The sequence below is a fragment of the Aethalodelphis obliquidens genome, unplaced genomic scaffold, assembly GCF_003676395.1.
Source record: "Aethalodelphis obliquidens isolate GAN/ISIS:26980383/991018 unplaced genomic scaffold, ASM367639v1 scaffold4, whole genome shotgun sequence".
Classification (NCBI taxonomy): Eukaryota; Metazoa; Chordata; class Mammalia; order Artiodactyla; family Delphinidae; genus Aethalodelphis; species Aethalodelphis obliquidens.
The window spans coordinates 15,587,835-15,605,909 of NW_020837948.1; positions in this window are offsets into that span (position 1 = coordinate 15,587,835).

Here is an 18,075-nt window from a genome sequence, read left to right on the forward strand (position 1 = left end):
AGGTAATTTACCTAAATTTACCTAGTAATTAAAGAAAAGAGTTACATGAAAAATCTTCTCATTCCCATATCTCAGAATGAATTTCAGAACTTTCTACCAAGTTAATATAGTGTGCTCAGCTTTGAACCATGGCTTAAATTAACCAGTCAAATCTTCAGTTATAAAATGTCTTCAGATCAAGGTATAATTTTTCCAGATTTCTTCATGAACTTCATTCTCATGAGAAATGGAAAAATAGTGAAAACCTGATCAGTATTACAGAGGAGTTTTAAAATTTTAACCATGTTGTTGGTTTAAAAAAAGAGTAAGAAAGTAGAGAGCAAAATGGAACTTAAATTGAGTAAAATTACAGATGAAGTTGTGCGTTTTTAGAAACTAAAGCCTTTGAGACAGAATGAAAAAGACAACATATCCCCATCAATAATTTAAAAGTGTGATTTTGGAAGAAGGTAATCATTTGTTTACAGTGAGGACTTATATTGGTATACAGTGGCTTCTACAAATTAAATAATTACTGGAAAGTCTCTACGTAAAATTTATTTCTTAACAAGCAATATTTAAAATAGTGGGTATGCTTAACTAGGAGCTAGCATGCAAGCTAGAATCTTCATAGGACTTAGAAAGTAAACATATAATTTAGAATGCAGAGAACTGAGTTGATTGCACTCCAAGTTCATGACACAGTCATCGACTGTCCATGCAAGGCTTTATTGCTTTATTTTTCTTCTTATCCTCAATCTCCACTCCCAATCCACTCCTCCACCTGTAGGAAATTACTCTAATATGTTTAGCACCTTTCCTGAACATGCGGGTATATTTGAAAAGAGGTACTGTTTTGTTGTGTGTTTATGTTTTAAATTTGCCAGGTAAATCATGTTACAGATCTCTTGTTATCTTACTTTTTTCTCTCAACACTATGTTTGAAAGACTTCTCCACATAACTCTCTCTTTAATTTGTTACCTCTGTGAATATCCACAACATTTCACCCATCTGCTCCCCTAGAGATAGATACCTATGTTGTCTACAATGTCCTGCTCTACAAATGATGTGTAATCAAGCATTCTTACACATGCCTCCTTAGAAACCACAAGTTCCCCTGGAGTGGACTGGATGGGTCCTGGGACCTATGCATATGAAATTAAACTAAGTATCTCCAGACTGTTTTCCAGATTAGCTGTTGGAGTCTATAGATTCTGCTTTACCCACTGATCTGTTAGTTTCCTCTTTTTTTTAATAAGGGTTTCTTAAATATTCTAGTTATTATCCCTTGTCAGTTTTTGAGTTCTCAGGTAACTTCTCTCAGCCTATTCCCTGTCAGTTGACTTTACTGATGGTTCCCTTCATTGAATAGAAATTCATAATTTTTTATGTAGTCAAATTCATCATTTTTTATCTTATGCCTTGTACTTTTGGGGTCTTATTTAATAATTTTTCTGCAACTCAGAAACACAGAGATATTTTTCTGATGTATTTTTATTCACTTTGTAGTTTTATCTTTCATTCTTAAGCCTGTGATTAATCTAAACTGTGTTTTTGAGAACTAACTTTATTTTTCCCTATATAGTGGCTTGTTTTTCCACTGTCATCTAATGAAGAAACCATCCTTTTCTATTAAGTCCATTTCTACATATATCAGGTTCCCATGTAAACATGTACTTGTTTTTGAGAACTCGATTCTGTTCCATTGATCTATTTATGTTTCTGCACCATATTGTCTCATTTCTATGGCTTTGTAGTAGTCTTCTGTTTCAGGATTTACTTACATTTTTCTGAAATAACTACTTCATGACGTTTTTTTACTTGCTGGATTAAACTTACATTTGGGTAAGAATTTTGGCATCTATAATTCTAAGAGTCACATAAAATTATTCTTTCTTGAACTATTTGTAGCAGGTATGATTCCCCTATTTTTTCCTGGCTAAAAGGACATAGATACTGTAGCACACATAGATCTCTGATTTCAAGGAAGAATAGGTCTCTTTCTGACCTAGAAGATTAATCATGATTGATTTAATCCAGATATAGGAATTTTGCTCTCCTCTACCAGTGATTTCTCTCTGTATCTGTGTGTGACACACTTCTGGCCAAAGAAACATCATAGGTAGGACACATGCTTGGGAGCTCCCCATATATAAATAGCCTCACTTAGGGAAAGGCTTGCCCAATCCTCTTCCTTTCCTTGCAAATCTTGAGATTGTGAGGCTCTAAGTTATAGCATGAGGTAACAACCATGAAGATAAAAAGGCAATACTAAGGATGGAAGAGAAGTTAGAAAAAAGCTAGGTTCCTGCTGGCATCACTAAGCAAGTGAATTAATTCTATCAAATTTAAGCACTATAATTTCTGTTGCATGAGAAAAATAAATCACTATTTGTTTAAGCATGGCCAAGATTTTTTGTGTCTTGATGCTATATTTATCCTGTATTATATATTCTCTGTCTGATACTAGGTTTTCCCAGAAGCAAACTGTAAGATAAGGATTCAAGATGTAAAAATACTATATAAAATATTAGCAAAGTACAAAGATATTTGAAAAGGACAATATATCAAGATCAAATTTGGTTTATTCTAGTAATACAAGGCTGATTTAAGATCTGAAAATCAATGTAATTCACTACATCAAAAGATTAAATTAGAAAAATCATATGATCATCTCAGTAGATACAGGAAAATGATTTTATTAAATTAAGCATCTATTCATGATAAAAATTACTACTATAGTAGAAATACATGGGACCAACTTATTGCAGAAAAAGGTATCTGTGAATCCTACTGAAAAAATCATACTGAATGGTAGAATAATGAAAGCTGTAACTCCAAGAATAAGGACAAGATATGAACGTCTGCTGTTACCAATTCTAATCACCACTGTCCTAGCTATTGCAATAAGGCAAGGCAAGAAAAACATAAGAAAAAGATTGGAAGAAAAAAACAAAACTGTCATTTTTCCAGATAGTATAATAAGTATTTAAAAAATCCAAAAAATTCTACAGATTAACTATTAGAATTAATACATGAATTCAAAACAATCACAATATTTAAAATCTATTTTGTGTCTAAATACTAGTAACTAACAAATAGAATTTAAATTTAAAAAATTTAAATTTGGGCTTTCCTGGTGGCACAGTGGTTGGGAGTCTGCCTGCCAATGCAGGGGACACGGGTTCGTGCCCCGGTCCGGGAGGATCCCACATGCCACAGAGCGACTGGGCCCGTGAGCCATGGCCGTTGAGCCTGCGCGTCCAGAGCCTGTGCTCCGCAACGGGAGAGGCCACAACAGTGAGAGGCCCACATACTGCAAAAAAAAAAAAAAAAAAAATTTAAATTTAAAGAACATTTATAATAAGATTTTAAAAACACCTAATAGCTTAGAATAAATCTAATGAAAACTATGTAAAAACTCTATAAAATATTACTAAGAGAAATTAAATAAGAACTAAATAGTGAGATGTAGTATGTTCACATACTGTGAGTTACAATTGTAAAGATGTTAGTTTTCATGGTTCATCTTATAGATCCAATGAAATTCCAAACAAAATTCCAGCAGGGTTGTGTGTGTGTGTGTGTGTATGCATGAAAACTGGTTAACTTAAAAGCTATATGGAAATTTAAAAGGTCAATAACTCTGACCTCTTAAAAAAAACAAATTGGAAAACTTCCACTACTGGATATAAAGCTACTTTAATTAAGACAGTGATGCATTGGTACAAAAACAGACAAAGCCAAGATAACGATAGAGAATAGAGAGCAAGGTGGCAGAACAGGAAGCCCCATACCCTCTTTCCCCCCATGACATACTGACACAACAATACAGGAACCAATTCCCTTTGTGAGAAACTTAGAAACCAATTAAGAGACTCCTGTACCCCAGACGAGCACAAAATCAGTCACATCAAAGTGGGTAGGAAAACTCACAGCACTCACCATAATTCCTCCCCCTACTCAACGTGGCACAATCAGGAGAAAATTCCCAGATCTTAGCTTCTCCCTAGTGAGAGAAAGAAAAGATTGAAACATATGTCTAACATTTAGACTTTGGGTGGCAGCGGGGAAGGGGTGGCTGCCTGAAGGACTGGTCTCTGTCTTGCCTTAATCTAACTGACACGAAAGAGCACCAGATTGGAAGCCACTGAGAACAAGGCAACATTTTGGAACACTCACTTACCATAGACCCTTCCCCAGCTCAGTGGATCAAGTAGGAGAAAAACCCCAATTCTCTACTTCTCCCTGGGGAGGAAAAGAATTGGAACATATATACAGCATTCCACCTTTTCTGTGGGCTGCCTGAGGACGGGTATCTGTCTTCTGTCTCAGAGCACTGATGGGACGTGATATACTCTAGATGCCCGGGGGTTGCTGAACAACAGAAAAGAGCTTGGCAGGTCGCTGCTGCCCCAGAGGGCCTGTGGAACAGCATACAGAGGGAGGCTGATATAGCTCCACACCTCTCCCTCAGGGGAAGGACAGGAGTGGAACATGTGTCCAAAATTCTGACTGAGTGCTGAAAGAAAACTGTCAACCAAGAATACTACATCCAGCAAAACTGTGCTTCAAAAATGGAGGAGAAACAAAGCTGAGAGAATTCATCATCACCAGACTTGCCTTACAAGAAATGCAATTTCATTTTCATTTAGTCATCCAAGGAAAATTTGTACCTATGTGCACAAAAAAAAAAAAAAAAAAAAAAACACAAAAAAAAAAAAAAAATTTGGAAACAAAATACAAAAAATTGGGGGAAAAAATCAAATGTCTATAAAGAATAGAATGGATAAATTACAGTTTATATGATAGGATATTACATAGCGACAAAACTGAACAAATTATTGCTACATGCACCATCATGGATGAACCTCATTAATGTAATGTTGATTTACAATAGCCAGACACAAAAGAATGATTTCTGTATGATTCCATTTTTATAAAATTTGAAAACAGGCAAAACTAATCTATGGTACTTAAACTCAGTGGTTATCTTTGGAAGAGTGACAGGGAGTAGTGACAGGAAGGGGCACAAAGGGAGTTTCTGGGGTCGGGTCATATCCTAGTTCTTAATCTGAGTGGTAGTTATGTGGGTGGGTACATTTTGTGATAAGTCATTAAGATATAAATTTATGATTTGTGAATTTTCCTATGTCAAGAAAAAGGCACATACTAAAAGGTATCCCTGCCACTACTGACTCTTATCCACTGGGCACCCATATCTACAATCCAACCCAGGGTAACCACATTTTTCTTTTTATTTGACCCACTCTGTGTTTTGTTGTTTATATTTTTTAATTAAGCTTTTTGTTTTGATGTAATTTTGGATTAACATTGCAACTGTAAGAAATAATACAGCAATATCCCATGTACTTTTTACCCAGTTTTCCCCATTGGTAACGCTTTGTAACACTATAGCAATATCACAACCAGGGTATTGACATTGATACAGTCAAGGTACAGAACATTTCCCTCACAAGGATCCCTTATGCTGACTTGTATAAACATATCTACTTCCCTCCTGTCCCAACGCCTGGCAACCACTAATCTGTTCTTCATTTTCATATTTTTTTCATTTTAAGAATGTTATAAGTGGAATCATACAGTATGCAACCTATTGGGATTGGCTTTTTCAGCTCGGCATAATTCTCTGGAGATGCATCCAGGTTGTAGTGTATTAGTAGTTTTTCCTTTTTACTGTAGAGTAGTATTCCTTGGTATTGATATTCCACAGTTTGTTTAGCCATTCACCTGTTATTTCTAGTTTGGGGCTAGTATGAATAAAACTACTATAAACATTTGTGTACAGGTTTTTATGTGAACATAAGTCTTCATTTATGTGGTTTAAGTCTCCAGGAGTGTAATTTTATGTCATATGGTAGTTGCATGTTTAGTTTTTTTAAAGAAACTGACAAACTATTTTCCAGACTGGCTGTACCATCTTTCATTCCTGTCAGCAATGTATGATTGATCCAGTTTCTCTGTATTCTCTCCAGGATTTGGTGTTGTCACTATTTTTTATTTTATCCATTCTGATAGGTGTATAGTGATATTATCATGGTGGTGTTAGTTTGAATTCCCCTGCTGTCTACTGATGTTGAACATCTTTTCAAGTGTTTAATTTGCCATCTGTATATCTTCAGTGAAATGTCTATGCCTTTTGCCCATGTGCTAATTGGATGGTTTGCTTTTTACTGCTGAATTTTCAGAGTTCTTTATATATCCTAGATACTAGTCTTTTGTTTAATGTGTGGCTTGCTACTCCTTTGTCAGAAACATGTGTTTCTTCCCATTCTGGAGCTTGTCTTTTTATCTTCTTAAAGGGTCTTTCACAGAGCAATTTTTAAAATTTTAATAAAGTCCAATTTAGCAATTTTTCCTTTTGTATGTTGTTCTTTGATGTCAAATCTAGGAACATTTGCCAAGTCCTAGATCCTGACATTTTTCTCTTCTGTTTTCTTCTAAAAGTTTATAGTCTTATGTTTTACATTTAAGCCTGTGATTCGTTTTAACTTTTGTATAAAGTGTGAGGCTTAGGTTTAAGGTATATTTTTTTTAACATATGGATGTCCCATTGTTCCAGCACCATTTGTTTAACATTCTATCTTAACTCTATTCAATTGCTTTTTCACATCTGTCAAAAATCAGGCATGTTTGTGTGTATTTCTGGGTTCTCTATTCTGTTCCAATGTCTATATGTCTATCCCACCACCATTACCACATAGTTATGATTATTTTAGCTATAATAGCTCTTGAAGTTGGAAAGACGGATTCCCTCCCACTTTATTCATCTTTTTCAAAATAGTTCTAGCTACTCTAGTTCCTTTTTCTTTCCATGTAAATTTTAGAATAATCTTGTCTGTATCCATAAAAAATATTGCTTGGATATGTATTAAGCCTGTTCATCAATTTGGGAGAATTGACAAGTTGAGTCGTCCAATATATAATCAGATATTTCTATTTACATATTTAATTTCTTTCATCAGTATTGTATACTTTTCAGCATACAAGTCCTGTACAAGTTTTGCTAGATCTACACTGAAGTATTTCATTTTTTGAGAGATTGTAAATGATATTTTAATTTTAGTGTCTATGTGTTCATTACTAGTATATATACATACAATTGATTTTTATATGTTTATCTTGTATCCTGCAACATTGTTGAACTTAGTTATTAGGTATTCTCATGTTATATTTGTTTAATCTCATTCTTTTTCTCACTTTCTTGACATTTAAGTCCTTAAGAATCTAAAATATGCTACTTTTATAGTATAAATTTCACATGAATTATATCTGAACTTCTTGAGGGTCAAATTTTACTGGCCACTGATTCTCACACATGGTTGATTATTTCCATGTGTGTTTTATATTTTGGAGGTTATGCTCTCTTTAGTGACACATTATTAGCAGGAACTCAACATAACCTGGTTTATGCTGTTTGTGTGATTTTACATTTTCTTCTCAAGCACTCAAGGGATAGTATTATCTTAGGACTGAGTTTTACGTCAACTAAAAATAAATAGATGGATTAGGGCATAGCCACAATTAAAAGTTATTTGAGAAGAATTTTTTCTACTCTGAAAAAAGAATTTTTTTCCTTCTATGCTGATGAGATTAAAAAAGACTGGGAAAATGCCAGAATTTTTCTGGTCGATTTTGCACACAGTGTATCGTTCTTTGAGGGTTTAATTTAAGCATCTCTGAGTTCAAATTTCCTACTTTTTATAGCCTGTTTTGTTTGACCACCAAGACCAAGTCCCTTGGTTAGTGAAACCAGTATCCAATCTCTAAGACAACCACAATATCAACTCATCTTTATTTCTTTGGTGTTCAACATTCCTACCCCCCCCCCCATTTTGGATCACTACCAATTTCCTTTACTTTCTTAGAGTTCAGTTATACATTTAAGGTGATTCGTTATACTTTTTCCAACATTTCAGGATATTTTGTAGTATGAAGGTTTTAATTCTATTTAGATAGACATAATGTCAGTTAAATTATTTTCATTAATATTTTACTTAGAATTTATCACCTAGGCTTATATGTGAAATGGGTTTATAATTTTATTTCTTATACTTTTTATTTGGCTTTGTAACCAAGGTTATAGCAGCTTCTAAATGAGTTGGGTGTCTTTAATATTTTTCTAATTTCTAGAACAATCTGTATAATATAGAGAGATTCTATTACTCAAATTTTTGGTAAAATTCTCCTATAAAATATTCTGGGTCAGGCTTCCCTGGTGGCGCAGTGGTTGAGAGTCTGCCTGCCAATGCAGGGGACACGGGTTCGAGCCCTCGTGTGGGAAGATCCCACATGCCGCGGAGCAACTAGGCCCGTGAGCCACAACTACTGAGCCTGGCGTCTGGAGCTTGTGCTCTGCAACAAGAGAGGCCGCGACAGTGAGAGGCCCGCGCACCGCGATGAAGAGTGGCCCCCACTCGCCGCAACTAGAGAAAGCCCATGCACAGAAAAGACCCAGCACAGCCAAAAATAAATAAATAAATGAAATTAAAAAAAAAAAATTCTGGCTCTGACACTTTACTGGCAAGAGGTCTTTGATTGCCATTGCTGGGGTTTTTTTTAGTGATTATTGGTCCACTCATGTTCTCCCTTTTCCTCATATGAATTTTGGCATTTTCAGAATTCACCCATTTCATCTATGCTTTCAACTGTATGCATATACTGCTTCATAATATTTTTATTATTTTAAATCCTTTGCTACCAGTAATGATAGGAAGTTTTTTCCGTATTTTTGTCTTCTCTCTTCTTGTCTAGTCTAGATCAGTCTTGGTAGAGGTTTGTCTGTCATAAAGCTTTCAAACCAGCTCTTGATTTTGTTCTGTACTGAAGAACTTTAGACACAAAATAATAAAATTAATGTCTTCCAGGTATTTTGGCTATAAAGATGTTTTCTACAGCTATAAATTCAAAATATCATAAAGCAAATCAAGAATTTATTTACATCTAGATACTGCTCAAAATCAATGTTTTTTTCCTATTAATTATGACCAGTATTTTCACTTGTCTAGCCCTCTTGCACTTATCACCTGAATCTTATCATCCGTATCACCCATTGTAATGATGAACAAATCACTAGAACACTCAAAGCACCTGAGTTGCTCAGGCAACAGCTTTACTCCAGCAGTTACCACATCATGACAAATTGCATCTTCCATAATATAAATCCTGCTTCCTAAGAAAACAAAAGTCATCTCCACTTACATTTATAAAAATGCATGCTGTGGGAGAAGGCCCTGCAATTACTTTTTTTAAAAAGGTAGAAAGCAAAGTGAACTCTTTCTGAATTTTTCCATAGGGGAACTGAAACTAAGAACCACAGGATTTTAAAATTAAACGTGAAGTCAAACAGTTTATCATCCTCATTTTGCAGGTGAAGAAGTCTTGGCCTGGGGAACTGACATATACTAGATGAAATGTGAAAACCAGAACTCCGTCAGATCAATGACTACAACCTGATAATGAAATGAATTTTTTTCCCTTACTGCAATATGCTAGAAAAGGAGCAAAATTCCCAGGAACTACAAACTTGATCGTGATGAAGGGAGGATGGAGAATGGGAAGTGCAAGAGGGGAAACAGAACTTAGGGAAGAGTCCTACAAAGCAACTTTAATGAGGACAGATGAATTTGAGAACACTAATTAAGTTACCATTTGCTAATAAATGAGAATTGACTTTTTTATTCATGTCACTTCTGTAAATCAAAGCCAAAGGTCCCATTTGTGTTTTGTTACTCAAATTGGTATTAGTGTTCTCACTGTACAAACAATGACTGAATATTTACCTGTAAGTTATCTTTGCAGTTATGAAGGATGGGGCACAAGAAAGAAGGCAAATAGAAAGCAGACATCAGTGTTTCTTTTAGTAGAAAATGCTAAGTTGTGCCAGTATTTCCTGTCACATTTGCAATCTAGGAGGAAGAGGAAAACACATATTGCAATTTAATTTAAACTCAGAGCCTAGTCATCAATGACCTTTAAACTCTGAAACCGGTGTTACTGCCCACATGGTACATGCAATTATGAAATTTGACTTCCTATATGTTGTAAGCAATGAAACTTCTTTCTTTAATGAAACTTTTGACACTGACAAATATATTTGTAATACAAATATATTTGTAATAACTTCTGTATAAATTAAAAATCAATGCCAATTTCAACTCTCTGGGTAATTTTTTACTGAACATACAAAAATTTCACAGGGGCCAAACATTTGCAAACAGCAAGACAACAAATAAAAAACAAATTTGACACAGAACTCAATTGTTCTAAACCCAGAAATGGTATTTGGCTACAGGGCTTACCAAGCCCTTTAAGCAAACTTGCAAGATCTAAGTTTGCTTCATAGTTCAGGGAGATTCCTACAAGGTTATGGCAGGTAGAAGCCCCTCAATCACTTCAGCCATTTCTCCACTCTTACCCTCAGACTAAACCAGCACAGTGTGCTTCCTTCTCTTTTCTGAAACCCTTTTGTTCTGCTTTAACTGAGACACAGCTGAGCATAATGGAGCCGCCCTCACTGTAGTCAAGCTGGGTACCTGAATTCAGAGACCTCACACTGTTTGAGATGGGTTACCCCTCAAACACTGACCCAAGTTCCTATGGCCAGGCTTTGACTGAACTACGCTAACTAGAAAACTCAGCATGCAAGTTTGAACACACATTCATGCATGCAAGTACACACACACACACACACACACACACACACAAAACACGTAATTGGTGAGAGGGCTGCAGTTGAGATTGTTCTGACTTCCGGTTGGTATTTCTGGGCAGGCAGTTCACAGCACCTTCCATCACCAATGAGGGAGACAGCACTGTGCTGGGGCACTCAGCAGTTCAGGGCACTGGCAAAGTGAAAACAAGGCTCTCCTGAAAGACAACCAGCCCCTTTCTAGTGCAGCCACTTAAGCGCTTCCTTCCTTTCTAAACCGCTGGCTAGAACTGAACAGCACTTTACATACAGCAAAGGCTGCAGATTGGGAAAGCTGTCAGGGTAATTATTTTCTTTTTCTTTTCTGCATTGATTTCATCTGAGACTGAACATCACAGCAATTATGCCTGTCAGATCTAGACCATAACTTCCTATACAATTTTGAAAGTGTCCCTGTTGACATCAGGCCATCTGGAGTTGGATCTTCTTTATGAATTTCCATATGTATGCAATCAGGCCTGGTGGGTCTGACTAGAGTGATATTACTTAAATGTTCTTTTTCCAGGGGTCCGAACCAGGTAGCACGTCTCATAATGATAAATATAAAAATGAGGATTATGTGCTTATGTTAAAAAGAAAAGGAATATAAGTGAATTGTGTAGCAATAGAAATTGTGTCCGGCTCGGTTGTGAAAACCTGTACAAGACTAATGTGTGACCCAATTCCTATAATTTTTTGTATTTATTTGCAATATACATATATATATATATATATATATATATACATATATGACTAAAACACTCAAATAATGGCATGGTAAGATATTATATGTTTTTATTTACTTTTCACGTACCTATATTTTATAAGCTTTCTACAGTAATCTTGCATTACTTTTATTATAGAATCTTTTTTAAAATTTAAACTAGCATAAGATTAGTTACAAGAAGAATGTATAAGGTACATAAGTCTCATTTTATAGACTCAGAATACCTAAGCATATATAAACAGAAGGAAATGTACAATTGTATGTAAGTGAACATACATAGAGCTCAGGAAAATAGAGTTGAGCTTGTGAAAATAGCAAAGCTGGAATCGCCTCCCCAGAATATTTATATACACCCACAAAGATATTTATATAAACTTGCCTTCAGTCCAAGACTTCCCATGTTACTTTCTTGCCATTTAGGCAGCCCTGATGGTCCAGCAGAGCCTCTTTACAACCCTATATTGAGTACCTTAACCTTACTCTGACATATAAATTCAAATGTCAGGGAATTATAATATGGGGAATCTTCTCTGGTTAAAGCTCAAAAAACAAAAGCCCACCAAACTTTTCCACATGCCATGATTTTTTTAAAGAGAAATAAGGGACCAGGGAAAACAGGGATGGTTATAAAAAACAAAAACCAAAACTACTATTCCTTTCTTTCAAGCCAAAAGCACTGAATCATTAACTGCCTTGTAAATCTCTACCAATTTGTGTTCCATGTAAATCTCAAACAGGAGTTCTCTTAGTGAACCCTCCCCTAGAAAGTACCTGCCGGGATGTTTATACAATCATTACTGGTAGGTTTTTCTCTGCAGGAAAAAAGTCACGGCTGCAGTTCCAATCTTTAGGGGGTACAAAAACATATTTCAGGAGGCAGTAAGCCTTTTCATTATAAAAAAAAAAAAAGACTTTAGTTCCCACCATAATTATATTCTCACAAAGAAATTGAGAAATGGGATTTTCTTTTTTGGTAGATCAATGGCTTTATCCAAGCAACAGCTCATGAATAAATCTCTTTTTAAAGATCTAAGATGTGACACAAGCTCATTATTAGAAAATATCCAAATAACTAAGTATATAGATATAAGGGGGAAAAATTGTGGTACAGTATTCTGAACCAGAGCTGCATTCCCAATGATGTATCTTTTTTAAAAAAAATTATTGGGAAAGTATACTTTTGGTTAGATTAAAGTGTATCTTCTCTGAGATCACTTTCCCTACATATTTCAACTGTAACAAAATAATGCAACACTAATCTGTAAGACTTTTTTCAGTAATAGATGTTTTTCCTCAGTAAATCAATGCAAAGGCTAATTGGGGTGGAAGGTGACTATCTCTCTTGGTTATAAATACATTTGCATTGCTATCAATCTTTTCCACTACCAATGTTAAACGAGGCTGAACAACCTACAGAGAAAAAAAAAAAAAGTTCAAGGTTAACACATAGTAAATGCTGCCATCAAGTGGCTCAATAGAGAGTTGCTCTAACAAAAAATAAAGCTGTCAACTAAATTACTAACACAAGGTTTAAAACCTGGAATCAATCTTACTTAGAGTTTGACAAGCATTTTTATCATAAAGAGGGGTTTTAAAACTACTACCGTGGGCCAGATGTGCCCATGGTATATTTCTGTACAGCCCTCAAGATAAAACTGCGGCCCACAAAGTCTGAAAAAAAATTACAATGCTCTGCAAGTGAATATTCTTTAGTTCTGGGTAGCTTGTTACTAACTCATATATCCTTACCCCAAAGCCTATCTATGATGATTTATATGTTAGTGTCATTGAACTTGAACTATTTAATGTTAAAAATCATTGAACTCTCTTTTCTCACATTTAAAAAAATATATTTTAGCTAATAATCTTAGGACCTTAATACATGCAAACTTTATTTTAATAATTTCCACTGTTCATTGCTTAGAATTAACTTTGAAGTAGATAGGGTATGTCTGAGAGATGAGAAATGGCTTCCCTAGAACACAGCATGATACTTTCACATATTGGGCAGTGGGAGGTACAGGTTTTTAACTTATCAAAGATTGGCCCCCATATCTGTATGAATAATTACAGTGTTAACTTATTTCCATTTTGCATGGCAAGGAAGAAAAGTATGATGCAAAGATGAGAACTTTTTAAACATACAATTTTTTTAATCAACAGATTTTAATGATGCACATGAGAAACTGATTTTTTCTTTTATTTCCATAATGGCAGATGTGAAAGCACTGAGCTCAAGTTAGGATGTTTATTCTCAAAGACATTCTAAGTGATGCAGGTAATTAAATAGTTTATCATTGCTCAAATAACAAACACATTTTAAATATACATTTCATAATCAATAGAATTTTGCAAATGGGAGCTGGTTCTGAGGTTTTCAAAGTTCTAATACAAAACCTATGGTGTTAAGTATTTCCCAAAGCGTGGTCAAGAGACTACCCGCAACAGAATCATATAAAATACTTATTAAAAAATCAGATTCTTAGATCTTGGACCTATTGAGTCAGAATTTCAAGGGAGAAAGAGAGACAGGATTTGAATGTTTAACATCTCATAGGTAACTTCTATGACCTTAAAGTTTAAGAACCTCTTCATTTTAGTAAATGAGAGACAAAAGTAAACTCATCTCCTCAAGATCACAAAACTAGGATTAGAATCAGAAATAGAAGACTGTCTTCCTGACCTCCAGTCTAAAATTCATTATCCTTTACTACATAAACTGGCAAAAGCTTTCCCATTTCAGGTCTCAAAATCCTTTCACTATGATTGGGAGCTATTAACTACATACAGGAGAGTCACTTCTTAAGTTACAGCCTATGGTCTTTAATAAGTAAAAAATAAAAGGTGCTATATTATTATAAAGAAGGTATATTATTATTAATTACCATTAAAACTAATAATAGCTGACTTCCTATAAAGGCAACAGTGTAAAACTGTCTCTGTTCCTTCCTTTACCATTAAACCAAATGAAAACATGGTCAAGAAACATAAATCAAAAAATGAACCACAACGTTTTAGATTGTTTGCTCAAAGAGCTAAATTCCTTCTATAACTGGATGACAATTACAATGTGACTTTGCCACCTCTTGAAACTGCACTGGTCTTCTGACTTGCTTCGATTAATGGAATGCAGCAGAAGTGTTGCTTTGAGAATTTCTAGTCTCTGCCATGAGAGGTTTTGAAGCTTCCTACCCTCTTGGAACCCTGAAATCACCATGCCATGAAGGTAGCCAGAATGAAAACATGTGGAGAGAGAGGCCCAGACATCCCAGCTGTCTCAGCCATTGCAGATGAGCCACCAGCTGACTGAAGTTAGGTAAATGAACCCAGATAAGATTGGCAGAACTGCCCAGTCACCAACAGAATCGGGAGAAGTAATACATTGCAGTTGACTGAAGTCACTAAGTTTTGAAGTGCTGTGTTACATAATAATAGATAACTAATACAATAAGAAACAACCATAACCACAAACCATAACATATGAAGAAACAACCACAATGCTAAAGCACAACGGCTGCCAGGTACAGTGAAAATAATACAAAGACAGAGGAGGGCTCCACAAGAGACAGAAGCCACTACAGGCCCTGAGCACAGTGAAGCATTCACCACAGTAGGTGGGATATACCAAGACAAAACAGAATCTCTCTTCACTTGAATGGCCAACTGGGTTTCATGCAGGAGCTGGGAAACCTCAGTAAATCTTACTTTGTATCACAGAGTGGCAGATATTGCCAAGCTGAATATGAAAGCATACAGACGTGTTGTCTTCCCAAAAGAGTTGCTGTGGGTGAAACATGGTGGTAGAGAAATTATCAGTGGAAATAGCCCTGCAGACAAGCAGGAATGAAAGGAAGAAAGGAAGTGGGGAGGAGGGAAAAAAGGGAGGGAGGGAGTGGGGAAAGGGAGAGAGAAAGGAAAGGGGAGGGGAGGGGAGGGGAAGGGAGAGGAGAGGGAAAGAAAGAGAGAAAGAGAGAAAGAAAGAAAGAAAGAAAGAAAGGAAGGAAGGAAGGAAGGAAGGAAGGAAGAAAGAAAGGAAAAAGAAAGAAAGAAAGAAAAAGAAAGGAAGGAAGGAAGGAAGGAAGAAAGAAAGAAAGAAAGAAAGAAAGAACGAACCTGTGGCTTCACTAGGTGCCAGAAAGACTTCTAGGTAACACAGAATTGGTTTACTATATACCTCAGGGAGAATATTCATGGGAATGTGTTCAAAAGCCATGGTCTAAAATTCAAACTTTCTGCTGCATTCTACCTAACTCTCCTATATATTATCCATCATTGACTAGCCGATTCAGGTGTGTATTATAGATGAAAAATAGAAAAAAATCAGCTGGGACATATGTAAAAATAGTACTAAAAGTCTAAGGAAAAGTATATAGCAAGCAGAAGGCAGATAAAAAATTCATAAGACTATAACACAAATCAGGCCAAAAATTATGAAAAATATAGTATTCCTCAAATTAAAAATTATTTTAAAAATCACAACCCCTCTGAAACAAGAATCCAGATAAGACATAGTAGGACTCAAGGAAAAACATCAGAAAATAAATGTAATGAAAAATGCTGCATCAGAGTCAAAAAATAGAAGAGAAAATGAAACTATTACCTTACTGAAGGTCACATTAAAGGTATCAGAAGGAAAAAACAAGCCATTTCTAAAAACACAAAAATATAGAAGAACAAAGACTTAAATATTTGAAAGAACATTACTGATATAGAGCCAAAGGAGATCCAATGTGTGTATAGTTGACATTTCTAAAGAAGAAATATAAAAAATATCCAAAGATATAATAAAAGAACATTTCTTTGAAATAAGGGAAAAATCAAGCATATAGGTAAAATGAGTACATTGTATACCAGGAAAAGTTGCTATAGAATGATCAGCACATAACCTGAGAAACTTTCTGGAGTTTAATGATAGAGCATTCTGTGGGGGGCAAGAAAGAATCTATTCTCCTACAAGAAAGAAAAAAATCTGGCTGACCTCAGATTTAAAAATTACTGCAGAAGGCAACAGAGCAATATCTACCACATCTTTGGGAAAGGGAAATATAAACCAAGAATGTTAAATCTAAACCAGTTATTATTTCAAGTATAAAAGTAATTGACAGATCATACGAAACATGCAAGAAATCAGGAACACCACCTCCTTTGAGCTCTTCTTTAAAACAACTATTATAGTGTGATATCCTATAAACTTAGAGGTAAGTGGAGAAATCATTGTAAAGACACTACTCAACTGTGAGAGTTATAAGTAGAACAGAATGTAAATGTTATAGACCATAGTACTTTAGAAATAATAATATAATCTCCCTCTGGTGATAGAAGAGAAGAGAAGGGGAAGTAGGTTAAAGAGAAAGCATACTGATATCTGTATCTCCTAGAAGAGGAGTCAAATAGATAGTGAATCTTAAAGGGATAACTCATTAAATCATGACTTAATTATATAAACACTTGGAAAAATATGAATATCTCAGATCATATAGTAAATAAAAATGATTAAAAACTAAAAGTATATCATAAAGAGAGACAGGTTTAAAATAAAAATGGTTGTCAAAAAACTAAATACAAATGAGCAAAAAAATCCCCTATAGTTCTATATCTAAAACCTTCAGATTATATTAAAAAGAAAAAAACCATCTGCTATATAAAAGGGTGATTCCGAAAGGCCTGAAGAAAAAGAAAAGGCAAAGATAAACCAATAAACAAACAGACCTGAAACTGCTGGTCAAGGAGAAGCAGCATAGGTTCATAGGTTTCAGGACTTCCCTGACCTCAGGAAAGAGTTAAGCAGCTTTTGTTTTTAAATCCTAAGGAAAGTGGCCAAAAGGTATCATAATGAATACTTACTTACAGTACCTACAAGTGCCAGGCTTCTCACACACCCTCTCATGTAATCCTCACGACATCCCAGAAACTTGTTGGATTCAACAAGTTTCCTTGTAAAGACAGGGGATTTTACTCTTCCCTTATCCATGACGAGGACAATGAAGCCCATTCCTGCCTGCAAGAGGTATACCATTTAAAATGGAAAACCAAAATTCCACAAATGATTATAATAAATCATAGCCCCATTTCAAGACACCTCATTTATCTCATTCAACATTTATTCAACAACATTAACAATTTTTTAAAGCCTTTTAGGTATTTGTATTAGTAAGTCATTTTAAACTGAGAATTTAGATGGGTCTATTCTAAATTTTTTAAACATTGCTTCTTTCAATAGCTGTGTTTTAGGGTTGCTTTTACAAAAACAATACTTCCCTCTTTTCATGTCGTGGTTTTTTAAAAAATACCTTTCGTTTCACTGGCACAAGGGCTAAAAGAGGGGAGAGAAAAATGAAGTTTATCTGAAAGATGATGTTAACCCATTGAGTTCTATAGTCTTCTCTTCATGTATGCATAACTCTCACAATATGCGTCAAATGCTTCTTCTCAATGAATTAGAGTGTTTTGACAGCCCCAGAAAGCTGTGTCATCATCCTCTAGGAAATGATACCCCATTTTATTCCAAGCAGCTTAGAAGAACTGCAACACTCATGGAAACGATTAGCTGTTCCTGACACTAAGAGAATCACAGGACAATCAGAGACAGCGATCTCATTCTCCACCAACAGAGGAGGTGCGAAATAGAGATGACAATCTAGGTCATAACTTAGAGCC